The 27,735-nt window shown below is 40.2% G+C and overlaps 1 pseudogene; it reads right to left on the bottom strand.

Annotated features, from left to right (window-relative positions):
* Positions 1–23,521: 23,521 nt before the first annotated feature.
* LOC103561379 (tubulin alpha-1A chain-like) lies at positions 23,522–24,436 on the bottom strand (annotated as a pseudogene).
* Positions 24,437–27,735: the final 3,299 nt, after the last annotated feature.

Genomic DNA, 27,735 nt, shown 5'->3' with positions numbered 1-27,735 from the left:
ATTCGTAAGTTGAAACCCTAACCCCCTGTGTGACAGTGTTAGGAGAAGGGCCTTTGGGACGTAATTAGGTTTAGATGAGGTCATCACAGTGGAGCCCCTGATGGGATTAGGGCCTATATAAGAAGAGGAAGAGACAGCAGAGCTTTCTCTTTCTCTCACGGATGACACAGCAAGAATGTGGCAGTCTGCAAGCAAGAAAGAGGGTCCTCACAAAGGACTGAATGTGTCAACCCCTTGACCTTGGACTTCCCAGTCTCCAGAACTGTGAAAAACAAATGTCTTTTGTTTAAGCCACCCAGACTACGGTATTTTGTCATGGTAGCCTGAGCTGACTAAGACAAGAGAGAAGAAACAAAATTTGACTCAAGGGGATAGTTCACATTGAGGATTGTATTAGTTATCTATTGCTATATAACAATATTAACACAAATGTAGGGGCTTAAAACATATACATTTATTATCTCATAGTTTCTGGGGATCAGGATTTGGGGCGCAGCTTCGCTGGTATCTCTGAGTATCTCACAAGGCTGCAGTTACTGTTGGCTGAGACTGCGGGTCTCATATGAGGCTTGACTGGGGGAGGACCCGATTCTAAACTCAGGTGGTTATTGGCAGCATTTTTTTCCTGTGGGCAGTCAGACTGAGAGCCTCAGTTCTTTGCTGGGTGTTGGTCAGCCTTCAGCTCCTTGCCATCAGGACCTTCCAAACTGAGAAAGCTGAGAAAGAAGGGAGCGTGTCCTGGTAAGAAGGACATCACAGTTTTATGTAATGTAACATGTCCATGGGATCGTGTTCATCCCGTCACCTTTGCTGTGTTCTATTGGTAAGACACAAGTCACGGATCCCACCTACACTCAAGGGCAGGGGATTACACAAGGGCATAAACACCACAGGGCAGTGATCAAGGGGGCCACTTTAGGGTCTGTCCACCACAAAGGTCAAGCAGAAAAATGTCAGGAAATAAATAAGGATCCGTTTGCAATGACGAAATGGTTAAATGTAAATGGGAAGTGTAGATGATTAACTTCGTTTTGAGTGGAAAAAGCATCCAATTTCTTCTCTCTTACAGATCGAACTTCCAACTCAAACTTTCCACTGTGATATACAGGTTAGTGACAGTACCCTGAAGTTATGAATAGATACTGTCCAACTCCATGTAGGCAGTGCTTCAGCATTTCAGGCCCTCTCTGTTAGATTGTATATGGTGCAGCCATGGGATTTTGTGCTACATGGAGACAAAGTGTGGTGAGGTTTTTGGAGAGAATCTGGTGACTGGTGGGCAGAAGGGCCATTTGGGTAACGATTCACTTCACATGCATCTGAGCAGTTTGATAGATATGAGGGCCATATTTGGGGAGAGAAGAAAGAAGAAATTACAGAAATTATAGCAGGGAAGTGGGGAGCCAAGGGTCAAGGCCCAGCATTTTGACCCCAGAGCCTGCACTCTTCATCACTACCCGCTAGGCTCAGAAGTACTGAGTTCTTGGTGAAAGGGAGATTTGAGAGGTCTTTTAGTCCTACCTCGTTGACTTTCCGATCAGGAAGCTGAGGGGTCCACAGGGATTGTCAGCCCCAAATCATGAAACAGGTCCTGTGGCATAGCCAGCACCAGAAGTTGAAACTCAAAGTACTGCTTTCAAATGTCCTTGGATTCTAATTCTTATTTCATGGGAGGAGAACCTTCAGAAGAGCATTGATTATCTCCTACAGTTTCTAAAGAAGAGGCATCGCACATTGTTGAAAGGAGCAGAGCATCTGAAGAACTCCTTCAGGGCTCTTCCGCTTGAGGGATTAGGGTATAGAGTAATCCTGTTAAAGCCATGTTTTAATAGCAGCAGCTCATGTCCCTGGAAAGAAGGGAGATATATATATATATAAAGCATTTCATTTCTCAGGTTTTTTTCTTTTTTATTCTTCCACCTCTTCAGGACAAATCCAATGTGAGGTTTTTGAAAGCAACTTGGTATGAGGGGCAGGGGAGAAGCTTAAATAAAGCTCATCAAGTGTTCTTGTCTGCCGACTTCAAAGGGAAGCTAAGCGTGAGGGACGTTTGTGAAGATTCAGGAGGCAGGAGGCTTGAAGATATCTTATGACAGTTTACTTGAGTAGGTAGCATTTTTAAGTGTTAGGAGCATCTAAGGAGCCCAGAAGAAGCCTTAGGGAAAAAGAGACACTAGCTGAATCTAATCATTAAAGAGGTTCAGGTATGTTAGTAGTAATCAAATCAGGTTGATAGATTATCTGGAAACTCTGTGTTGAGGTGTTTGATATTCAGAACAATGACCTGATTATGTCTTCATTGGTTTGAACCAATCAATCACTGTCTCATTACTGTTATTTCCGCTAGATCAACAGGTTGAGCAAAGGTTTGCTGGCAAAGACCAGATACAGAACACAAGATGAAAGGCTTATGGAGAAGACACGCGTTTGAATTGCAGTGCAGATGTTTGCTATTTATTCTTCCTTTCAGTTGGAATCAGTTCATGCCTATTCCACTATGGATGCTCTAGCCATTAACTTCAGTGGCCCCAGGTCCTTTACATGTGCACAAGCTGAGGCCCAGGAAGGTAAAGTAGTTTGCTTTGGCCACGGGTGGGGGTGGCTGCTAAGTTGGCCCAGGTCTTTTTAATAGTTTGTCCACTGTGTCAAGGCTCTTACCTCCCAATCTGGTTCATGGACGTTGACTTCACAAAGAAAAAAAGAAGTTGAAATGAGATGATCACAGGCACCTGAGAAGAGGAAGATACCTCAGTGAATGATAGTTCGTTCCCAGGCAGGCACTGATCTGTAGCTTTAAAGTTTTGCAACTCTCTAAAATTTAGGAGGCTGACTTGATGCTTTAAGACTTAATTATTGACTAAAATATATGTAGAAATCCTTAGATGAAAGGTGCTGCATAAAATTAAAGTATTCTTATTACAGAGGAGCTGCCTGGAGCAGTATGTGTTTGGGTTGGATGCGCGTCTCCGGGTTAGCCGGCCACCTGGTTATTGGGAGGTTATGTCTACCTGTTGCAATAGCAAGGGCGGAGAGAAGGTGGTACTGGCACACTGGTTCTTAGAACCAGCCTCAGGTAAGTCTGACCAAAACCTTTCCTCCCACTAATTATAAGTCAGTTTTCCTTTTTTGGCCTCTTATTAAACGTCTTTATGTTTCAAGGTTATAACAACTTATCCAGTCACAGCACTTTATAGTTAACAAACTGTTCATAGAGATGATCTCTGTTGAGAGTGTCAGAGTCAGTGAGGGAGGTAGGTGGGTCTCACCACCCTCTTTGTATGTCTAAGTACAGACAGTTACTAGAAATACAATGTCAGAGAATGAAATTCCTGGGGCTGGCCCGGTGGCGCAGTGGTTAAGTGCACACATTCCGCTTCTCGGTAGCCCGGGGTTCACCGGTTCGAATCCCGGGTGCAGACATGGCACCGCTTGGCACGCCATGCTGTGGTAGGCGTCCCACGTATAAAGTAGAGGAAGATGGACACAGATGTTAGCTCAGGGCCAGGCTTCCTCAGCAAAAAGGGGAGGACTGGCAGTAGTTAGCTCAGGGCTGATCTTCCTCAAAAAAAAAAAAGAAAAGAGAAAATGAAATTCCTGACCAGAACAAGGCTGCTTCCCTAAGGCAGGTTCAACCCAAGCAGAGGTAAGATTGGTGTCATCCTTCCTGGGGCATGCTGGGGCATCGCTACTGAGTGGGAGGTTGGCAGCTCTGGGAGGATTACTGAGCGGGATTCAGGTTATCCTGGTCATGAATGCCAGCAAGTCAGATCTCTCTCTGGTTTTATCACTATGTGTTATGCGGTTTTATGGAAGCATTGCCTCATTCCCCTGGGCCTCTAGTTTGTATCTTAACTCATCTAGGGGACTGTGCACTGGAGCTGAGGGAGAAAGGCACCAGGGACAACTTCCCAGGGTTGCTGTGTACGGTTGTACAAGCTGTACACTACAAAACTCTAGGGGTACCATTCACACCAAAGATGTTCTAGATGTTCGCATTTATTATATTGGTTCAACAGACTGAAGCAAAGTATTGATGAAGGCGTGCTTTCTCTAACTTACACAAAAGTTCAAGGCAAGCAGTGGCCCTGAATCAGGACACATGCATGAAAAACAGTGTGAATTAAGCCAAAAAGAAGAGTTACTAGGATTCTTTATTTCATAGTTAATTCATTTAGAAGGCACTTAATGAGAATATAATCCAATTTATATTTAAGGACAAAAAGACATCAGTAAATTCTGCCATATTCCGTGTGTCCCATCAGACAACCCTGTGAATTCAGAAATTTCAGGTGTCAGGCCTAGTTTTCTTTTTTTTTGAAAGCTTGGCACCTGAGCTAACATCTGTTGCCAATCTTCTTTTTCTTCTTCTTCTTCTTCTTCTTCTTCTTCTTCTTCTTCTTCTTCTTCTTCTCCCCAACGCCCCCCAGTACATAGCCGTGAATCCTAGCTGTAGGTCCTTCTGGCTCTGCTATGTGGGACACTGCCTCAGCATGGCTTGACAAGTGGTCCTAGGTCCGTGCCCAGGATCCAAACCGGCTAAGCCTTGGGTCGCCAAAGTGGAGTGCACAAACTTAACCACTCAGCCATGGGGCTGGACCCCCTAATTTTCAAAAACATTTGGAATTAATTAGAAAATAAGTCTATACAACTTCAGATATCAAGCAATTTAGGAAAAGAGGAATTCTTTCCCACCTGTATTTCACGGGTGACTGAAGGAGGTGTTTCTAAATTTCCTCAGACACTGGAAGAACTTGTTCAAAGGATATTTTCCTGTGTTCCCTGGTTTGTACTCTCATTAAGAGTGACTTCTTTCATACTCAATACTTCCTCAAATTATATCACAGTGAAAAATGAATCTTTCATAAAGGAATAATGGTTTAAAATAGCTTATTTGGCTTGAATGGGATTTGATTGAACTGAAGCTAGACTAATAGGGGTTTGGAGTCAAAATTGAGCGTAAATTTATGAATCAGTAAACTGAGGAGAGCCCAAAGTTAGCAAGAATGAGAGCATAAAAGGGGGTGAAATGAAATGAGTTTTGCATGTTGAATGCAACAATAAATAAATGCAACAAAAGAGCAGCCCTCAAGCACTTTTCTCCAAAATTCTATAAAATTTCTATTTTCCAATTATGTTTCCAGTCAGTTCCTTACGTCACGTGCCAAGGATTACAGGCATTTCTCAAAGGACTGTAGTATCTCATTTTTTGTAACCGCCTTTACAAAAATGTGGTCTCTGGCTTCAATTTCTCGATGAAACCTCTTGGTGATGTCCCTCAAGCCAGATCTACCATTTGCTTTTCTTTTCCTTCTCAGTCTTGAGACCGTTCCACCACCACTGACCTCTTTTCATCTTGGATGCTCTTGATTTCAAAGTTACTCTGCTTTTCGCCATGCTCACACTTCTCTAATTTCTCCTTTCATTTGTGGTCTCCTGGACTCTTCTGATTCCCTATCTTGGATACTATCTACATGCCTGTATGTTTTACATGCCCTCCCTGAGTATCTTTATCTGTGTTGACATTTCTCCAGATTTCTTTTTTGAACACTTTCCCCGTCCCTACATTGTTGTCATATCACATATCATTGTTTTGCTTGACTTTGCAGCCATCAGTTTACCATCCATCGTTTCTTTCTGTCCCTCAGATGCTTCCTAAGTCCACTCTTGGCGTCTTTTCATTCTTCAGTCACACAGCATCAGGCTTGCAGCTTTCAGCTGCTTCCTTGCCAATTTCCCTGCCTTTAGTCTGTCTGAATGCAGATTAGCTGCGTTCACAAAACACATATCACTTTTTTCATCTTATATGATCTCTTTTGTAATAGTTTCCAGTAACCTGTCACATCAAATTTAAAGATCTTCTCAAGAAATTCTGATCTTTCCATTGCCCTCTTCTTTCTAATCTCATTACCTTCTCCTCTCTGTAAGGAAGTACATATCCTGGTTCACTCAGGATAGTCATGGTTTATCCCTTTGCTCCAGAGCAATTATTAATTGTGTCTTTTTACTCTCAAAAGTGTCCTGTTTGAAGATTAAATTATAGGGTCATTCTATCTATATGAGACCTTGGTCACGACTGTGCCTGCTATGCAAATCTCCTTTGCAATCCTTTGTATTTGAGTTGCTCTTATGCTTGTCAGGAATGGTACACACCATTCTTTGTAAAACAATATTTTTCACGCTCTCCTTATCATGACTCTCCAATCTATCAAACTGTGCTCAAGATCACATGTGGTAAAGTTTTTTCATTTTCTCCTCTAGTCACCAGATTCTTTCCAGAAACCTGAGTATATTTCATCTCCTATAGACCCATTCATTAAGGCTGCACCCCACACAACAGTGAGGGCCTGGAAGTTCTACTTTCTCTTCTTATTAATGTGACCTTGTGGAGCCAGGATTCATTTTTTGAATTAGGGTCATAATCATTACCTGTTTATGACTCAAAACTGTTATATTTTTTAAGCTGGGGCTATAATCACTACTTGTTTATGACTCACTATTAAATCACTACTTATAAAATCCTTAAAAAATTAGAAATTCTGAATAGAAATAACTTGAAAATGAAACCAAAATATAAGATTTGGATCTTATTCAGTACACTTATGATCTAATGGTACAAATATTCAGGAGCCATATTTGATCCATGTCTTAGTCAATTTGTAATGTTACCTTGTATATTTCTGTGCGAAATAATGTAGATCTGAGCTCTTTTATTTCGTTTGCTCTGGAAGAGTCCTTTACCTTCTGCAGTTGAATAGCGTTCCAGCTATAAGAATTATAAAATGAAACTGCATTTCTATCATTTCTAGTAAATAAGAAAAGTTGAAACTTTTTTATACAAAACTTTGGGATTTTAGCACTGTTCATTTTTGTACATCGGTTGAAGGTCAAACATGATCTGGAAGTGCTCATGTTTCCCTCTTGGGTTCTTGCCTTTATAAAGTAGCAAGGTTGCCCAGGATTCAGCAGAATCATACAGATTTATCATTATCTACAAAGTGTTTTGGTAGAATCCAGGACAACCGTTCATCAGTGTTAGACGGGGATAGACGACCGAAATCAACAATTTCTGTCTCTTTTCTTGTTCCTAAAGGAATTCTGCTGGGCCTTATCAGAGTCGCAGAAGAAAACAGCTGAGGATTGAACACAGTGAACTAATTTCCTCACGTCTTTCAATAAGCAGTAGTTGGTGAAAGAATGTAAACATTCTTATGGTAAAAGCAGTTCAAAAAGAAATCCTGAATCCTGAAAATTAATAAACCCCCAAACCCAAACATAAAACTGCACAACTATTTGCATGGCTGATAAGAAGAAGAAAAAGAATGTCAGACATCTTTTTGAAGAAAGGAACAATAAAACAAGCTTATTAAAAAGTACAACAACATTAATGCCATACAACAGAAAACACGTACATAGAAGGCACCGGATAGAAAATAAACATAAGCTTCTTGTCACAGAGAATGCCTTTAAGAGCGATGATTCAATGTAACTTCCTTTACTTCCTGATCCATTGCTCAGAACTTCTGAATTTTTTCTATTGTTTTGTGTGTGTGTAAGGAAGATTATCTGTGAGCTGACATCTGTGCCAGTCTTCCTTAGCTTTGTAAGCGGGATGCTTCCACAGCGAGGCTGATGAGTGGAGTAGGTCCATGCTGGGGATCTGAACTCGTGCACCCAGGCCGCAGAAGCAGAGTGCGTGGAACTTTCACCACTGGGCCATGGGGCCAGCCCCTGAATTTTTTCATTTTTTTAAAAACTTCTCTTGTACCTTTTACCTTTCCCTGTTCATCAGGGCGTTTCCGGAAGCTCCGTATGTTGAGTTACTTATTCCCTGCATGTTGCAGCTGTGGTTGCGTATTTTCCAGTTGTTAGCATTTGCACTGAACTCTCAGCGGCCCACTTCTGTCTTGTTTTGTTTTTTGTAAATAAACTTCTCCTTCATTTTACTAGGATGTTATTGATTAGCCATCAGCATTAGGTTCTTCAGGTTGTCTTCTGGAAGTGATGAGGGATTCACATTGCCCACTCATATTTTTCCAACATGTGTGCCTGGCAGCAATGGGCGTTAATTTAAGTGAGGATTTTTCAAGGCTGAGGGTGCAGTTTAGGGTCATGGAATAGAACAGTGGCTCTTAAAGTTTGCTGCATATCAGAATCACATAGGGAACTAAAAAAAATCTTGATATCTAGGTCATGCCACTTATCAATTAAGTCTAAATTTCTGGGTAAGGGACCCAGGCATCAGGTTCATTGTTTTTGTTGTTTATCTGTATTCATGAGGGATATAGGCATGTAGATTTGTTTTCTTATAATGTCTTTCTTTTTTAAAACAGCTTTTTAAAGTATAATTAATATACAATAAGTTTTGACATATATATACACCTGTGAAGCCATCACTACAATCAAGATAATGAACATATCAAGTTTCCTCATGCCCCTTTGTAATCTCTTCCTCCTGCCCCTCCCTGTCATCCCCCAGGCAGCCACCAACTTGCTTTCTGTCACTATAGATTAGTCTGCATTTTCTATAATTGTATATAAATAGAGTCGTACAGCACGTACTCTGTTTGGCCTGGCTTCTTTTACCAGAAAGAGGTTGCATGTTTCAATGGCTCATTTTTTTTTTATTGCTAAGTAGTATCTTATTGTATGGAAAAACCCTAATTTTTAATTGTCAATTAAATCAATAGATATCAATTCACTTATTGATAAACATTTGAATTGTGGCTATTACAAACAAAGCTGCTGTGAACATTCAGGTACAAGTCTTTGTATAGGCGTATGTATGCATTCACTTTCCTTGCATAAATATCTAAAGTAGAATGACTGGGTCATATGGCAAGTATATGTTTAAGTTTTAAGAATCTGACAAACTCTTTTCCAAAGTGGCTGTACCATTTTACATATATTTTCATCAGCAGTGTATTAGAGTTCCAATTCCTCCACATCCTTGTTAGCACTTGCTATGATCACTTTTTAATTTTAGCCATTTGTAATAGATACACAGTGATGTCTCGTATTTTAATTTGTTCTTCCCTAAGAACTAATGATATTGAGCATATTTTCATGTGCTTATTTGCTAACCATATATATTCTTTGGTGGAATGTCTGTTCAACTTTTTAAAAATTGAGTCACTTGTCCTTTTATTATTGAGTATAAGAGTTTTCAAATATATTCTAGATAAAAGTCCACTCTGTGGACTGATCTTTTCATTTTCTTAACAGTATCTTTTGAAGAACAAAGTTTTTAGTTTTGATGAAGTCCAATTTATTGACTTTTTCTTTTGTGGTTTGTGCTTTTGCCAAACTGAAAGTCACTAAGACTTTCCTGGATAGTTTCTTCCAGAAGTTGTATAGTTTTAGCTCTTATATTTAGATCTATGATCCATTTTGAATTAATTGTGAGGAAAGGGTCAAGGTTTATTTATTTTTTCCATATGGATGTCTAATTGTTCCAGAGCCATTTGCTGAAAAGGTTATCCTTTCCCCAATTGAATTATCTTGGCAATTTTGTTGAAAATAAATTGATTATGTATGTGTGGGTCTATTTTGGACTCTGTTCTGTTACGTTGATCTATTTGACTTTTCTATACCATTGCCACACTTTCTTGATTATTGTAGTTTTACAATGAATCTTTAATTTGGTAGTATAAGTCCTCCATCTTTATTCTTCTTTTTCAAAAATTTTTGACTATTCTGGTTCATTTCAATCTCCATCCTTGTCAAATTCTACTAGGGAAAAAACCCCGATATTTTGATGTAGTATGTTGAAAATAGATCAAATTGAGAGCACTGATATCTTAACAATATTCAGTCTTCCACTCTCTGAACATAGTATGCCTCTCTCTTTATTTAGGATTTCTTTAATTTCTCTCAGCAATGTTTCGTCATTGTCAATGTCCAGATCTTGCACATCATTTTTCAGTTTTATCCTGAGTATTTCATATTTGTGATGCTATTGTAAATGGCATTTTTACTAAATTTCAATTTCTGATTGTCACTGTTACTATATGTGAATTGTGATAGATTTTTGTATGTTGATCTTGTAACCTGTAACTTTGCTAAAATCACTTATTAATTCTAGTAGCTTTTTGGTAGATTCGATAGGATTTTCTATGTAGAAATCATATTGTCTTTGCATAAAAATGGCTTTATTTTTTCCATCCCACTTGATGCCTTTTGCCTCTTTTTTCTTGCCTTGTTACACTGGCAAGAATCTCTAGCATAACGTTGAATGGAAGTGATGAGAGTGGACATCCTTATCTTGTACTTGACCTGAGGAGGAAGGATTTCTGTCTTTTACCATTCAAGTATGATGTTAATTGTATGGGTTTTTTTTTTTTTTTTTTTTTTTTTTGTAGATGTCCTTATCAGGTTGAGGAAGTTCCCTTCTATTCCTAGTTTGCTGAGACTTGTTTTTTTTAATCATAAATAGATGTTAGATTTCGTCAAATGATTTTTCTGCATCTTCCGAGATGATGATATGATTTTACTGTTCATATGATGAGTTACGTTGATTTTCAAATATTAAACCAACCTTACATTCCTGAGATAAAGATTACCTGACTATGCTGCATTATTCTTTTTACATATTGTTGGATTCAATTCGCTACAATTGGCTAACTTTTTCTTTGCAAATAACCAGATCTTCTGGTTATTCATATGCAGGCATGCCTGGGAAATATTGTGGGTTCAGTTCCAGACCACAACAATAAAGCAAATATCACAATAAGTCACAACAATTTTTTTGTTTCTCAGTGCATATAAAAGTTGTGTTTACACTATAGAATAGTCTATAAGTGTGCAACAGCATTATGTTTTTAAAAAATGCACGCACCTTAGTTAAAAAATACTTTATTCCTAAAAAATGCTCACCATCTTCTGAGCCTTCAACAAGTTATAATCTTTTTGCTGGTGGAGGGTCTTGTAAAAAACACAGTGTCTGCAAAGTGTAATAGAGAAAAGCACAATAAAATGAGGTATGCTTATACACATTAGATTTGTGAGTCACTGGACTAGAGCATTGATTCTAATTCCGATTCAGTAGATTTGAAGTGGGGCCTGAGATTCTGCATTGCTCACAAGCACTCAAGTGATGACAACGTTGTTGCTATGTGATCCACACTTTAAGTAGCAAGGGACTAAAACATATACTAAATGCAATGCAGTGAAGAGAAGATAACAAGTGTAATGATGCAAAGTCCTTGCTTACAGGAGTTTAAAATTTTATAGAATCATGGGATGCCAGGATATGTAGCATGGAAATGATTAACCAACACATATAACTGGGTAGGAGGCTAGTGAATCCCAAAGGAAAGTGATGTGGTATATGTGAGATGGGGATTTTATAGGATTTAAGTTTCTGCTAAAAGCAAAGCTTCTTTTAGTAGGTGGGAAAATGCAGGCAATGTAACTGGTTATAAGCTGGGATTAGACCCAGAGATTTAGAGATATAGTAGTTCTGAGTTATGATTTTCAAGGTGTGACCAAGCTTATCTATGGCAGAGGAGAGATGCACTCAGTTGGAACTGAGAAGTTTATAGAAGTGTGGGAACAGGTCATATCAACAAATTGTATATTGACAGGACAAGACCATTATGTTAGCAGGCAGACTAGAGGAAGCACATTATAAGCCAGACTCAAAGATCACTTAGCAGTGGTTTTCAATCCTGAGTACAAATTAGAATCGTTTGGGAGCTTAAAAATATTTGATCCATATGACCATACTAACATAAATAAATGAACAGTTAAAGAATTGGGGGAAGAATAAAAAATAGTATTCTCACAGATGATTAATGAATAAGTATGGAAGGAATGAGGGGAACAGAAAATTGCCATTAGAACACCATCAGTAAGAATTATTGCAGGTAAGATCCATGGACATGTGCTAAAGTTAGTTGCAATGTTTGAGTAGAAAGAGGATGTTTGCCTAGTCTCAAAGTATTTTCTCCAAGAAATGTATTAATTACAAAGGTGAAACTAGTAGCATTGCAGGGGAGAAACCCAACAGATACCTCAACTAAGTGATCAAGATTAACATCCCCAGAAATAAGACATACCTATATAATGTACCTCCTGATATTATGTACTAAGAAGGGCACACAACTTCTGTGGTATTCTGGCAAAAATTAAAAACTTCAATCTAATAATCAGAAAACAAAATGCTCCCAAATTAAGGAGGGTTCTACAAATCAACTGACCAGTACTGTTCAAAAGCGTTAACATCATGAGACACAAGCGAAGAATGAGAATTGTCACGGATTGGAGGATACTAAAGACACACAACAACTAAATGCAGTTTAGGATCCCAGATTGGATCCTGGAACAGAAAAAGGACATTTCTGCAAAAACTGGCAAAATCTGAATAACACGTATAGTTTAGTTAAGAGTTTTGTACCAATGTTAATTTCTTAGTTTTGATAATCGTACTACACTTCTGTGGGATGTTAACATTAGGGGAAGCTGGATGAAGAGCATACTGGAACTCTCTGTTCTATTTCTGCAATTTTCTGTAAGTCTAAATCTATTTCAAAATAAAAAGTTAGAGAAATGTTTTAAAAAATATGCATGCCTGAGCCCTATCACAGACAAATTAAGTTAGGATTTCTGCAGTTGGGACTTGGGATTTTTTAAGATCTTCCATGTGACTCAGGATGGAGAACCACTGATCCAGGTTATCAAAACAGTAGTCCTTGGCAAGTTTGGAACCCATGGTATTCAACATTCTTTTAAACAAGCAATATGTACTTATATATATTTTTAAGGCTTCAGAAACAATGCCTTTACAAAAAAAAAAAATGAAATCACCAAATATTTGTTAAGTATCTTCTGCGTTCTAGCCCTTGGGGATGAAAAGGTGACTAAAAGCTCCGTTCCCGCCACTGAGTGAGCATGTAGTTTAGCGGCAGAGATAAGTAAACAATGAAGTTTACAACCTGTTATATATGAACCACATACAAGGCAAGTGGGACAGGAAAGGCCTGGTGTGTCATTCCTTCTGGGTAGAAGTGAGTTTTAGAAATGCCCCAACTCTTGGAAGTTCTACTGGAAAGAGTGTGAATTCACCTTACTAAGAGTTACTCAAGTGCTTCTGGTCTGCCTGGGAAAAAGATAATGCAAAGCAAGATAACTTCAGAGCAGTAAAAAACCAATAACACTTAAGTGACTTATGCATTGCAAAAGGAAGAGAGATGATTTTAAATGACCTTTGTCAGGAGACTTGAAATTCATTATTTTGTAGTTAATAGAATGAGCCTCTTTTTGGAAAATTTGTTTGCATGGATGGTGTCAAAATGCTAAGCAAATCATGGCTCAGAACCAAATTCATTAGTTGAGTTGTTCACAGGGACCCCTCAGTCTCTGTGAAACAATGTCAAACCCAATAAGAAATGTTTAAATTCCATCCATACCATTTGGGTGAAAATAGCCAAAATATCCTTGGACTTATTTTTCCCCCCTAAGAACTAAAAGTGTTTGTTTTAAACTAAATAATTAAATCTTGTACTTTCAAATTCTTTACACTTCAAACAGTATTTTTAAAGGGTAATATAATTCCAGAAGTTTTCTTTTGCGTGTGGGAAGGTAGTGTATGAGAAGGGAGAAGAATTGTTTCATTATAACACATGAGTTGAAACGTGGCGGTTTTAAAACATGTCCTCAAATTCTTTGCCATTCTTCCCACAGAGAGGTGGGGTGTCCGTCCTCTCCTATGTAATCTGGGCTAACCATAGTAACTAGCTCGTAAGCAACAGACTGCAGCGGAAGCAACACTAGGTAACTTCTGAAGCTTGTTCAAAAAAAACCATGCAACTTCCAGTTTTTCTTGTGGTGCCCGCTCAGGGGGAAATGGCTGCAATGAAGCCCAGCCCTGAGACCACCATGCTGGAGAGGCCATGTTCTGGCGCTCTGGTCAGCCCTGGCTGAATACCCAGCAACAGCCAGCATCAACTGCTAGCCCTGTGAGAGGGACACCTTGGATGGCCAGCCCAGTGGATCCTGCAGTTGACTCCACCACGAGCCTCCTGAGAGACCCCAGTCAAGAACTGCACAATCCAGCCCTTCTTACATTCCTGATTCACAAAATACTTCCCCAAATAAAACAGATGTTTAAGGCACTAGGATTTCTGATAATTTGTGATGCAGCAAGTGTAACTAGAAGAGCATCAGAAAATTTATATGTGGATTGTAATTATGCTTCCGGTGGTGAACATGATGTAATGTACACAGAATTTGAAATATATTACCATGGACACCTGAAAGTTATATAATGTTATAATCAAACGTTACTGCAATAAAATAAGTAAATGAATAAGTAAAAGTCAGGATAGCTGTTACCTTGGGAGCAAGTCAAAGAAGTGACTGGAAGGGGACGTGAAGAGAACTTCTGGAGCGCTACTAATGTTCTATTTATTACCTGGGTGGTAGTTTCATTGATGTGTTCCCTTTGTGATAATTCATCAAGATGTCCAGTTCTGATTTGTGCCTATTTCTGTATGTATGTCAGAGTCAATAAAAAGTTTTTTAAACAGGCAAAAAAAAGAGAAAATTTATATGAAACTGTTTATTTATCCATTCATTTCTGGAACAATTGGTAGATTTGAAGGTCTTCACCAGTTAGGATCACATATGGTACGCAAAAATTGGTTTACTGGATTGACCAATTTTTATCTAATTGTGTATTCTAGATTTTACATGCATTTATCTGAAAGCGGTCACTGATTAATTGAATTGTTAGTGGGGAGGATTCACACTTTAAATACGCTCAGACGGGCAGCTGCTGCCAGGGAGGAAACATATTTTAATGGGCTGGAGACTTAGGCCCCAGTTTTCCTGGCTCCAGCCACCTGTTTCAACTGAGCTCAAATGGCCTGTATGCAGAGAGATTTTGGAAGTAGTCATTAGGAAAGAAAATAAACTATACTCGTTTTGAAAACTCAATTTTATGGAGAGAAAAAAATTTGAAGGCTCAATTTAGGGTGTAGTTATGAAAGCAATTTGCAAATGATTTAGGAGTTCTTAGTGGAGAATTTTATACCCAAATGGTGAAACATTTGGCACCGCTGATTGCAGCAACAACACGAGGCCGTGTGGAGAAGGAAGCTTGGTGAGGGCTGATTTCATGAAGCTGTGTTGTTGAAAGCGATGTGGCCTAAGTCACTATGGAGATATGGCGTATAAACCCTCTATTCTCAGGAGTACGTCCTCCAAGCAAGGACCAGGTACAGCGCCACATACGAAGTCAAATGAATTCACTGTTGTATGAAAATGTCTCCATAACCCAGTTATCATAACTACTATACCTGATGAATTTAAAAATTGTACTAGTTTTCTGAAATTTATAAACTCCTGCCTTTATTATTTGTCTCTTTTTTTCTTTTACTCTAAATGAATTTTAATAAGTAAATTAAAATGGGAGAATCTGGGAAGAGAGAAGGAAGAGAGAAGGTCAACCAGCTATCTGGGAGAGAGAAAAACTAAGGTGTGAGACCCCATTCTCAGCATGAACACATCAGGTAAGTGTTCTGAGGAGAACGTAGGTACTTTATGTTGTTAGATATCCTGGTCTTTGTTGTTTTTTGTGACATTTCAATTGTTTTATCTTTCATTTTGAATTGGAATGCTTAGTGTTATGTAAATGATTTATTGAACAGGCCGAAGCTGAGATTTAATTTTTATTCTAGATTTTGCATGCATTTATCTAACATAAATCAGAAGAAACTTGTTTCCCCCACCGTTGTTTAGATTTCTCTTCCCAGGAACCAGAGATCCCATTGCTTTTGTAGTTACTTTTAGGTATTAGGGCAGTCTTTTTTTTCCAACTGTGAAAAAGCTTAATTAAAATAAAAAAAAATCAAACTGGCATTCAATTCAAAGGAGTATCCGTTCTGCCTAACTAAGGCCTGACCCAGGCATGGCGGCTACTCTCCCAGGCATCAGAGGAAAAGGAGAAAAGGCCCCTGTACCGGACTGTTGTGCACTAGTCCCCCTGTCAGCCCTCTTTGTGGAGGATGTCCAATGCTTGCTCTTTTGCCAGCTGCATGGGTGGGTTCTTTGGGGAGGCCCCCCTGGGGATGTGCACACTGCAATTCCCTCACGCAGGTGAGGCTTCCTCTGGCTCACCTCTCTGAACCTTCCTCCTCTCCTGCTATAGAGGCACACCCCTGGGCTTTCCTCCACCAGGTGAGAAGCCCTCTTCATTGGGATCCTTTCAATATGGCTAGGGTCTAGCTACATTCTGAAACTTCCACTGGGCTTGACGGAAAACTCTGGAAGCACAAGTCACCCCCACTGGTGCTCTCTCTCCACACTCTCTTTTATAATTTCCTCCAGCCAGTCTCCCATCCTTAGACTTCTCTAAGGAAGGGCAGCCTCAGTGTCTATCTTCATGTATAACCCGAAACTCCTGGGTGCACTTGTCAACACGGCAGGCGTTCCCCAGTCTTCTCTAAAAGGGCAGACACCCAAGATTCTGAAGCTCAGCAGATACCCAACTGAACGTTGAGGTTCCACTTTTTAGAGAAGATAATTCCAATCTCTATGAGAGCTTCTTACAGGGCCCTCCTCTCTTGGCTTGATGTGTGTGTGTGTGTGTGTGTACACAGGAGAGAAGCATCCCAGGAGGAGGTAAGAGAAAACATCAAGTGCTCTTCATTCCACTACAGCCTTTAAAGAAAAATCTTTTCTGTTACGTGTTCATCTCCTCCAAGCTGGTGTTGGCTGATGGACTTGGTAGTTGAAGACACCAGTTCGGCCTCCTCTTAGTAAGTCCTGTAGGGATATGTCTAGAACTTTTTAGTATGGGGAAGGAAGGAGGTGATAGTCATCTTTGGTCCTTAGATTTAAAGCTTTTAGATCTGAAGCCAAACTTCTGAAACAATTTCGTATCTTGTTATAGTTAAACTTGGACATAATTAAATAGCAATCCATAGTGAACAATGCAGTCGGAGAGTAGTTCTTAAATCTTAGCTTTGAAATGATTTTTATATAATTCACTCATATGATAATCTCTTTTCTATGACCTTTTCACTATTTGAATTTTGTGATTCTCATTTCATTTTATTACCACAAGAATATGGCCCCTTTTCTTCCTTGCCTTACACTCTCTTTTTTCTTAATTTCCTTCTTTCCTTTCTTCCTTCCTCCTTTTCTTCCTCTTCTCCTTTCTCCCCTGATCTGTGTCCCATCTCTTCCTTCTCCTTTCTCTCTTTACCTGTTATTTTCTTCCAATAGCAACTGGGGTATTTTACAAGATATAAATTATAAGTAGTTGAGAAAAGAGAAAGCAAACTAAAGAGGGGTATAGCATGATGCTTAGAACAAATCGAATATAAAGACACATTCCATAAAAGCCTGCACAGTTGGTACAAAAGGACTGTAAATCTGGTACTAATTGGCATCCTAGCAGCCAAGAAGAAAGAGAGAGCTGCTGGATCACATATACGACTTACAGTGTCCATGACATAAAAAGAGACTAATTGGACAGGAAAACCCTAACTATTGCTCTTAATAAGGACAGACAGGAATTTCTCCCAAGGGTGTAACATTATGAACAACAAACCCAACCAACCACCTCTTAGTAGACACGAGAATGGGTTTTATGGAGCTGTTTCATAGGGCAACCCTCAGTGTGAGCAGATGGCATCTTGCCAAGGCTCAGTTCAGTAGCAACAATTTGATGAGCCCTTGTCACCACTTTGCCTCTTCTTATCTGCTGGGTAGACAAGAGGGTGACTCAGAAAGCTTAAGAGAGGAAGTGAAGGCAAACAGTCTAGGCATCCTGGTTTGACCATAGGCAAATACTTTGATCTCCATCTATATGGACTGTAAGCCAACTAAGAGTCATATTCCACCCAGAGAGGCAGGAAATATAGTCTATAAAATTAATTGAGTTCCGGAGAAGATAAATTGTGGTAATATGTTCTCATGTGCAATCTTTAATTAGCACTAGCACAACAGGTAGTAAACAAGGTCCAGAGTGTAGTCGGGCCCTCCCGAGGTGTGGAAAAGCCAGGTCCAGCCTAGAGCATGCCACTTGCTAATGTTTAATTCTCAACCCGGAAATGGTAGGAAATATAAAACTACTGTTGTCCTGCATTTGACTAAAGAATATACTTTAAATTCAGTAACATTGAGAAGACTTTCCAAGAAACAAAGTATGTTTTCTGTGGCAGCTGTTAGGCAAGAGGGAGTTTCTCAAATGTTTTAGGTGTTTATTTTGTAAATCTCTTTAGGATGTCTCATGTCCCAGAGCCCACAATTCCTAAGGGCATCTTAACTTGACGTTTCATTTGTGGTCTCTGTCTTCTTGTTGTTCTTGACCTGTTTCTTAGTGTTGGTTGGAAAAGAGATTCTGACTCTTGGGCAGTGCTTTTCAAAACATCTGTGGCAAGGACCAGTGTAGTTCCTCTCTCCCCTTATCTGTCATGGACTCGTGTATTTATAAAATCCAACGAAAATGAATGACTAAAAAAATGATCATGTAATTGGATATTGCCGCAATGTCAAATTGTTAAAAAAAAAAATTCTAAATGCTTACTCTCAGTTTCTGTATTTGCCGCTTTGAGGATTGGTGACAGTTTGCAGGTGGGCTTCCAGTATCCCTGCTGTGCTAGGAGGAGAATGGCGCCAAGGTACCTGATGCCATTCAAAGTCAAATTCTAGTTGGTGGGTGATCAAGCTGAGATGCTGTTTGGCTTAATATCTGCTGACAGTTTGAACTCACCTTCCTGTCCATATAGACGGTATTATGCTGACTAGCAGATACGAAAATGTAGGGCAGCGACTGGAGCGAGCACTGGTTGCATAAAGTGTGGGGCTCAGTGCAAGATGAAAACACAGGGCTCCTTATTCAAAAATTATTAGGAATTCCAAGACAGTGATGGCAGAGCATTGAACCAAGTGCAGGGCCCTTCTGAGGGCAAGGCCTGTGCAATTGCACAGGTCAAAGGCCTATGATGCTGTCCCTGATGGAGGTCCTCAAATTGCTCCCACTGAACTTAATTCCTTAGCAAGATGCCCTGCGCCTGCACTGACGAATGCTCTAGGAGGCATCCCAGTGAACCTCATTCTGGTATCTACACAGGCCCATGTGGTATCTAAGTTCAAAGATGCTGTTGCTGCTGATGGAATTGTCTCTTTCTTTTTTTTAAATTTTATTTATTTATTTATTTATTTTGAGGCAGTTTAGCCCTGAACTAACATCTGCTGCCAATCCTCCTCTTTTTGCTGAGGAAGACTGGCCCTGAGCTAACATCTGTGCCCATGTTCCTCTGCTTTATATGTGGGATGCCTGCCACAGCACGGCTTTTGCCAAGCGGTGCCATGTCTGCACCTGGGATCCGAACGGGCGAACCCTGAGCCCCCGAGAAGCGGAACATGCATGCGAACTTAACCGGTAGGCTACCGGGCCAGCCCTGGAATTGTCTCTTGTCAAGCCTGCATGGCCTGAAAAAAAAAAAGATTAACAACAGTCCCTTTCACAGTTGCATTCTGGTGAAGCCAGGTGTGTGTTAGGGCCTATTGTTCATGTAATTCCATCTTCTTAGTCCTTTAGAAGGCATTTACTTAAAATTGGCTTCTGGTTTTCCCTGGTTTCTGAATGCCAGGGCAACAAGGTTAAATAAAAATGATCATCTTGGTGGCAAGCGCCAGAATTATTCTCAGCGAACAAACTGGTTTTTTCCTTTCTTTATGAACGAAGTCAATGAGACCATTAGGACATGAAAAAAGAGGCCCCAGGTTCAGGCTGGAAGACGGGAAAAAGGAAAGCCTTTTAGATACATCGGTGTTTACAATCGATTTTGAGTTGTTTTAATTACTGTAAGGAAGGCTTTCTCCATCCGTTTTCTCAAATCCTCAATAAAGTCAGCTCCACACACAAATGCCTGTGTGATGATTGTTCCTTATCGTTTTTTTGGGTAAATCAAATAAAGGGGTGATTCCATTCTAGAGTCCACGAAGTATAGAACAGAAACAGTACATGCAGGACAGGCTAATACGAAGTCAGCAAAACTCAGTGGATGAGAACTTGGCCTCTAGGGCCAAGCTGCCCGGGCTTGAAACAGCTCTGACATTTACCAGCTCTGTTATCTCGGGAAGTTTTTATCTTTTCTGTGTTTCAGTTTCCTCTGATGAAAGTAATAGTCCCCTCTAAGGTTGTTGTGAATAGTAAACAAGTTATTGTTTGTAAAGCTCAGAGAACAGTGCCTGGTTCAGAGTAAAGAATGTATGTGTTAGCTATTGTGATTAATCCATAGACTACGTTGATTTGATGAGGACCATAAGAACATCAGTCTACTGGAAAGCCACAGAAATCGCGAGAGGACAATGAACCGTGAGAATTTATATCAATCTGATCTGGGTCTTAAGAGCCCAGGTGACAGCAGTGGACGTTATGATTGCTCTAGATTAGACTCTTCCTTACTCTGTGTTGTTGGGTCTGTAATGTCTTAGCATGGCCATTTTGATGAGGCCCTTTTGATAAGGCAGTTTTGTCATAGACTAAAACAAATCATTGAATTTCCCCCCTTTTTAAACGTACTGCAGTGATGGGACCATATTTGATCACTGCCATTCATCCTGTCATCCCTGATCCTCACTCCATCATTTCTTCATTACTCCTTCAGCTGTAGAAAATATCCTTTTTGGGTCTCCACAGCTAGGTTACATGGCTTAACTTTGTTTCCCTACACAGTTTATTCCTTCAGTGTGTCTTTACAACATTTCCCTTAGCAGTTTGTCATCTAACTCTCCCTTCCCTAGTAACTGAGTGCCTGTTTAAGAGCTCTGGCATTATCTACCCGCTTTCAGCATCTGGTCCAGGGAGGCTGGTTCATCATCACTCTCATACTGCACATCTGCTGAGGAGAGGGCATTTCCAGCGGCCCTATTGTGCTAGACAGTGAGAAACCTGTGTGTGGAGCCTGTGTCAAGGCTGAGAGGTTATCATCAATGCGACATGTACAAACACTTGCCCACAAAATGAATTTAAGAGCAGTTAACAGAATCAGGGGTCAGTTGTCCCAACAGAGTTTTTGAATTATGCTCCTGAACCGTTTTGAAAAGCTAGCTAACTCTAACGGTAGCAATGGTAACAGTATGAGCTAATATTTAGTGGGTATGTATATGCCAGGCTTTGTTTTAAGCATTTTGTATAGACTAACTCATTAATCGCCATAGCAATCTTGTGAAGTAGGTATTGTTTATCCATTGTTACAGATGATCCATCTCTTGATTCCTGAAATTGGGTTCCATGTTTGTGAAATGAGAGGGCTGGCTTTCTATGGTTGCTCTCAACTCAGAGAATGATCTGGTTGGAAACACAATGGTGAGTACTCTAAACAAGTGGTCCTCGAAGTTTGGTTTGCATCAGAATCACCTGGAGGGTTTGTTAAAAAACAGGTTGCCCATCCCACTGCCAGAGTTTCTGATTCAGTGGGTCTGGGTGGTACCTGAGAATCTGCATTTCTTTCAAGTTCTCAGGTGATGCTGATGTTGCATTGGGCTGAGCCCAGCAATGGGTGTGTCATTCAGGACGAGGGAGAGCTAAACTAGAAATCTATGGCTGTGGGATCACCTCTCATATAAATAAGTAAGCTATAAGGCCAATGAGAGATATACGTGTATATATATATATTTTTTGTTTATTCCATTGGAATGAGAAAAACATCTTTTACTTCTTTGTAAAACCTAGAGAGCACATTTGTCTCATCCCAACCTGCTATTTTTTTTTAAATAGACTAATTTTTAGAGCAATTTTAGGTTCACAGCAAAACTGAGTAGAAAGTACAGAGTTCCCATATCCCTCTGGCCTCCAAAACACACAGCCTCCCCCACTATCAACATCCCCCATCAGAGTGGCACATTTGTTGCAACTGACGAACGTACGCTGATACATCATTATCCCCCAAAGTCCGTATTTACGTTAGGGTTCACTCTTGGGGTTGTGTATTTTATAGGTTTTGACAGGTGTATAATGACATGTATCCAAAATCCTTCTTAAAAAAAAGTGCTATTTTTAGCTATTATTAAGTAAATCAATTTTTCTTTACTTTTATGGGCTATGCTGTAGTTTTCCTCAGAGGTAAAATAATATTCACTTTGCTGAAAAGATCCATCTGCTGCCCTCTCCCTCCCACCCCCATCCTCCCAACCACACACACACACACACTCACACACACTCACACACACACTTTCTTTTTGAAAGTTAAGGAAGGAGCAATAAACATATCTTGCTGGCTAATTTAATTTTTTTCCAAAGTTAAGAAATTTCTAGTAAAAGGTACTCTGCTTCAGATTTCAATGGCAAATCAGTCATAGGATTAAGTGGATTAATGTAAAAAGCTTTCTCAAAAAGAAAAAGAAAATCCATTCTTATTTTCCTCTGAGTGAATGTGTCTGTGGTTTCGACCACCCTGACAGTACTAGTATGAAACAGCCACCACACAAATGGATGGTAACAGCTGTACTGGGACACGAGAGAAGACAGCGAATCTACATGCCGTGCACAGCTCTGAAAGGCTTCTTTCCTTTATTGGAGGGGGGGTGGTGTCCTTTTCACAAAGCTTCACTTCAGTGTATTAGCGATATTGGAAAGGCAGTGTGTTCTGGTGGGAAGAGCTATCAGTGTTTTGGTTCAGTCAGGTCTAGGTTTCAATCTCAGCTTTGCAGCTTGGGCAGGTTCTCCATTCTCTCAGAGACCATTGAAGTGGTGGAGGTAGATGACAAAATCTACCTCCTCAGGTTACTGTGAAGCTTAGCAATGGGCTAAAAAAAAAAACCAATAAGTGAGTACTATTATCATTTTTGCCAAAAGTGCTTTGTTAAAGCAACCATTCAGCTTCCCATAAAGATAAGTATTGATAAATTCATTAATTAATTCATTCATTTGCTCCTTCACTCATTCATTCATTTTTATGAAGCACTTGGGTAAGTGTTCTGAGGCACTGGAGAGTATCAATAACTTTTTTTTTTTTCATCTAAGACAGTGGATACTTTATTCAAACCCATCAGAGAAATGGACAGCTTGGGTCTGTAACAAAGCATCATGTTTTAAAGCAAAGTCAGTCATTGTATATGAAAGTAAACACTGCTACATGCAAATTAACTGATCAGACCATAATCTTCAATGTTTAAAACAGAATAAGCTCCCCTACAAAAGCAGCAGCTTTGTGACATTTTAACTTTAGTATTCCTCTTTTCTTCCTCACCCTCTCTGTCAACAGAATCCACACCAACCTTCTCATAACCCTTCTCAAGGGCAGCCGTGTCCTCATGGGCTTCAGAAAACTCTCCTTCCTTCATGCCCTCCATGTTCACATACCAGTGAACAAAGGCACGCTTGGCATACATCAGGTCAAACTTGCGGTCCAGGCCAGCCCAGGCCTCAGCAGTGGCTGTGGTATTGCTCAGTGTGCACACAGCTTGCTGCCCTTTGGCAAGGTCTCCACCAGGTACCACAGTGGGAAGCTGGGAATTAATGCCAACTTTGAAGCCAGTGGGGCACCAATCCACAACTAGATGGTACGCTTGGTCTTGATGGTGGAAATGGCAGTGTTGACATCTTTGGGAACCACATTGCCACAGTACAACAAGCAACAAGCCATGTATTTACCATCGCATGAATCACATTTCACCATCTGGTTGGCTGGCTCAAAGCAAGCATTGGTGATCTCTGCTACAGAAAGCTGCTCATGGTAGGCTTTCTCAACAGAGATGACAGGGGCATATGTGGCCAGAGGGAAGTGGATGCAGGGAGAGCACACGAGGTTGATCTGGAATTCTGTCAGATCAACATTCAGGGCTCATCAAATCTGAGGGAAGCAATGATGGAAGACACAATTTGACCTATCAACTTATTCAAGTTAGTATAGATTGGGCACTCAATATTGAGGTTTCTATGTCAGATGTCATAGATGGCCTCATTGTCTACATGAAGGCACAATCAGAGTACGCCGTGGTGGTACGGGTGGTGAGGATGGAGTTGTAGGGCTCAACTACAGCTGTGGAATCCTGGGGGGCTGGGTAAATGGAGAACTCCAGCTTGAGCTACCTGCCATAATCGACAGAGAGACCTTCCATCGGCGGAGAGGCGAACCCAGAACCAGTTCCCCCACAAAAGCTGTGAAAAACCAAGAAGCCCTAAAGTTCTGTGCACTGGTTGGCCAGTTTCCAAATTTGGTCTCAGATGAGGTCACTGATCTCCTTGTCAATGGTGTAGCGCCCATGGGCATAGTTATTGGCAGCATCTTCCTTGCCTGTATTGAGCTGCTCATGGCGGAAGAGCTGGCGGTAGATGCCAGTGTGAACTTCATCGACGACTGTGGGTTCCAGGTCCACAAACACTGCCCTAGGCACATGCTTGCCAGCGCTAGTCTCACTGAAGAAGGTGTGGAAGGAATCAGCTCCTCCCCCAGTGGTCTTGTCACTTGGCATCTGGCCATGGGGCTGGATGCTGTGCTCCAGGCAGTAGAGCTCCTAGCAGGCATTGCCAATCGATCTGGACACCAGCCTGGCCAAGGTGGATGGAGACGCACTCACGCGTGGTTGCCACTTTCTGCTGCAGAGCAGATGGCAGAGAGGGAGAGGAGGGGTTGGTGCTTCTGACAGTCTGACTCTTAGGCCGTCAACATAAGAGAACCTCATAACTTTATTTGCTACTGCGTCCTTCTTCATAATGATCTCATTAGGCAGGATATCAACATAAAATATTTTAGATGGTTGTAAAAATACAAGTATAGTACGATATTTCATTTTTAATTTTTAAACATTGGAGAGAGAGGGCCCAACCCTGTGGCCAAGTGGTTAAAGTTCCCTGCAATCCACTTGGGCAGCCGAGCGGGTCCCAGGTTCAGATCCCCAGAGTGGACCTACTCCACTCACCAGTCAGCTGTGGAGGTGTCCCACATTCAAAAAAATAGAGGAGGATTGGCACAGATGTTAGCTCAGGAGGAATCTTCCTCAGGGGAAAAAAAAAAAAAAGAAGTTGGAGAGAGAGAGAGAGAAAAGGACGGTTTCTAGATATTAAAGTGATTTTCTAGGGAAGTATGATTATGTGTATTTTACATTTTCTTTGTGTTTATTTACATTTCCTAAAAATTTTTACAATGAGTTTAGATGACTTTGGGATAAGGAAAAGAACATCAATTTTTATTAAAAAATTTAAAAAATATTTGGCTAATTCTGATCATCACTTCTCCCTGTGTGTAGGACTTGGCATTATACTTTGGGGAACAGAGGGAAAAATAATAAACAAAACCTGTGCTTAAGAGTCTTTTAACAAAGTTATAAAGGGAGATACTTCTCATATATTTTTAATATGGTTATAGAATCTGAGTATCGTGTCACGAATCAGTTGTATTGTTATTATTTTTGTTGCTTGCCACATCTAATTTGATCAATGATATTCGACCATTGTATCAATTTTTAAAAGGATAAAGTTTAAAATTTAGAAGTAAGGGACTTTCAAAATAATGAGAAATGATAACAAATATCTTGCCTCAGGAAAAAAAAGAAATCCTCTTAAAAAAAGAGATCTTAGAAACCTTAAATATTACATATGTTTGCTCTAATAGGATAAGGAATTTTAAAAAATTCATTTCATTTCAGTTCCTTTTGGTTCTGGCCTAACTATATCTCACACTGGCTCCAATCACGCAGGTTAATGTGAGCACTGATAGCCTTTCCATTCTAAGAATATTTACCATGTCACTGATTATGTCATTTACCATGTCTGAAGGATTATGGGAAGAAATCCAAAGTAGACAAGAGATGAAATTGTGGTGGGGCTCTTAACTAGTACCAATTCTGTGACAAACGGGAGATTGTCCTTTGTATAAAACATCTTTGCTGTTTTCTACCAGATGTCAAAGGTCAATTGGTATGAGATCATAAACATAAAAATCACTTGAAATGAACAAGAACATTTTCTTAGGTATAAACCAGTTCAGCAGCCCGAGTCATAGAATACTTCAGAATGTTGAGGTGCATTCAGGATTGGGAAGCCTTGGCAGAAGTGTAGATTCTGGAGACAAAATATTATAGTTGTGGTATTTACCAATAGCTGGGATATTTCCCCCTATTCCTGATATTAGAGGCCTGAATCACTTGCTCTGTCGAAAAAGGCCTCAGAATTTATATTTGTAATTTGAGACCTGAGAAGCCCTGATAATGGCTCATATTTTTTTCCCAGCATGAAACCCAATTATACTTCGAGGACTTATGCTAGCAAAAATAATCATTTCTTTTTCAAACTTGATTCAAATCATTATCATGGTGTCAGGTCAGAAGTGAAAAAAAATTACATAATGTATTATTATTTTTTTAAAGGAAAGCAAAATGTAATGAATACTATTTACTCATCAATTCCCTATTTTTGAAGAAAAATTTTCTATAAAAGTTAGGACTTTTATCAACTTAAAGTGGTTTTATCATGGATCTGATTAATCAGTTTAAAAAAAAGAGGAAAATCGATTCCATTTAACACGTATACGCTTGTGGTTGGTAAAATGCAGTTTGATGTGAAATGGCCAGTAGGCGATCAGTTGAGTCATTCGTGGTGGTGAAACGTGGGCGGTGTGGTGGACACCATGCACTTGGGCTCAGGGAGGCAGTTGACAAGGGAGCAGGGATGGTTCTAACACTGGGAACTGGAAAGGCTCAGTGCACACCTACCACAATGTAATTCATTCCACAAACATCTTTTGGACTCTCTGGGCCAGGCATTATGCTTTATTGGGTATACAGAACCACTGAGGCACAGCTCTACCCTCAAGGAGCTCACAGCACAGTGGGGACAGTCAAGTAGATATCAACACCCTGATAGAAGGTATTGTGGGAGCTTGAGGAGGGGGTTCTAAGATTCCTAGGGTGATGGGGAAAGGTTTTTTTTTTCTTTTAATAGACAAGATACTGAGGTTTAGTCAGGCCCTATAACTGAAATGTGACAGAGCTGGGGTTTGAAGGCCTTGTCCTTTCCCCATACTACGTCAATGTCTCCGTGGATGGGAAGGTCTTGCTGAGGCATTAGATGGGACAGATTAGTGGTACAGAGATAAATTGAAAGATTTTAAGAGAGAAGATGGGATGACATTGAATGTTGAGTGTGACAGGGGAAAAAGTCTAGGTGACTCTTGGGTGGAACTCTGGCTTGGGCAACAAGAGAGATAGTGACACCATTTACCAAGAAAGGGAAACAGTGGAAAGGAAGCAGAGCAGGCACATAGGGATCTTGGTTTTAGATCTGCTGTGCTCCTGCTGCTTAAGAGTCCAGGTGATATCCGGAGCCCACAGCAGAGCAATGTGAACAGGCAAATGGGTTTTGGAAGTCCTCGACATACAGGTGGGGGTTTGAAGCTGTGTGTGAGGATGGCATTTCCCAGGGAGAATGTGTGGAAAAAAAATGATTTGAGGGTAGGATCCTAAGAAACACAGGGTGGGAAAAGGAAAGGCAGCCAAAAATGAGCTGGTGAAGAAATGATCTGCAAAGGAGGTAGAGAACTAAGAGTGTGCAGTGGTAAAGAAGTAAAGGATGTTGGTTTCCAGAATGGCGACGGGTGTTAACAAAGGCTAATAGCTGTATGTTGTGTGCCAAGCTCTGTTCTAGACACTTTACACAATCAGCTCCATGTGCCTTATGTTGCGTTATACTAAGAGTTTGGCCTATAAAGTTTCCAAAGAAGCTACAAAATGTGATGGTCTCTTTATCCTACATTTTGTTCTTTATACTTATTTTCCCTTTCA

Source organism: Equus przewalskii, chromosome 9 (assembly GCF_037783145.1).
Source record: "Equus przewalskii isolate Varuska chromosome 9, EquPr2, whole genome shotgun sequence".
In the NCBI taxonomy this organism is placed as follows: Eukaryota; Metazoa; Chordata; class Mammalia; order Perissodactyla; family Equidae; genus Equus; species Equus przewalskii.
The sequence above is the reverse complement of the archived record's forward strand: the minus strand, read 5'-3'. Positions and strand labels throughout refer to the sequence as shown.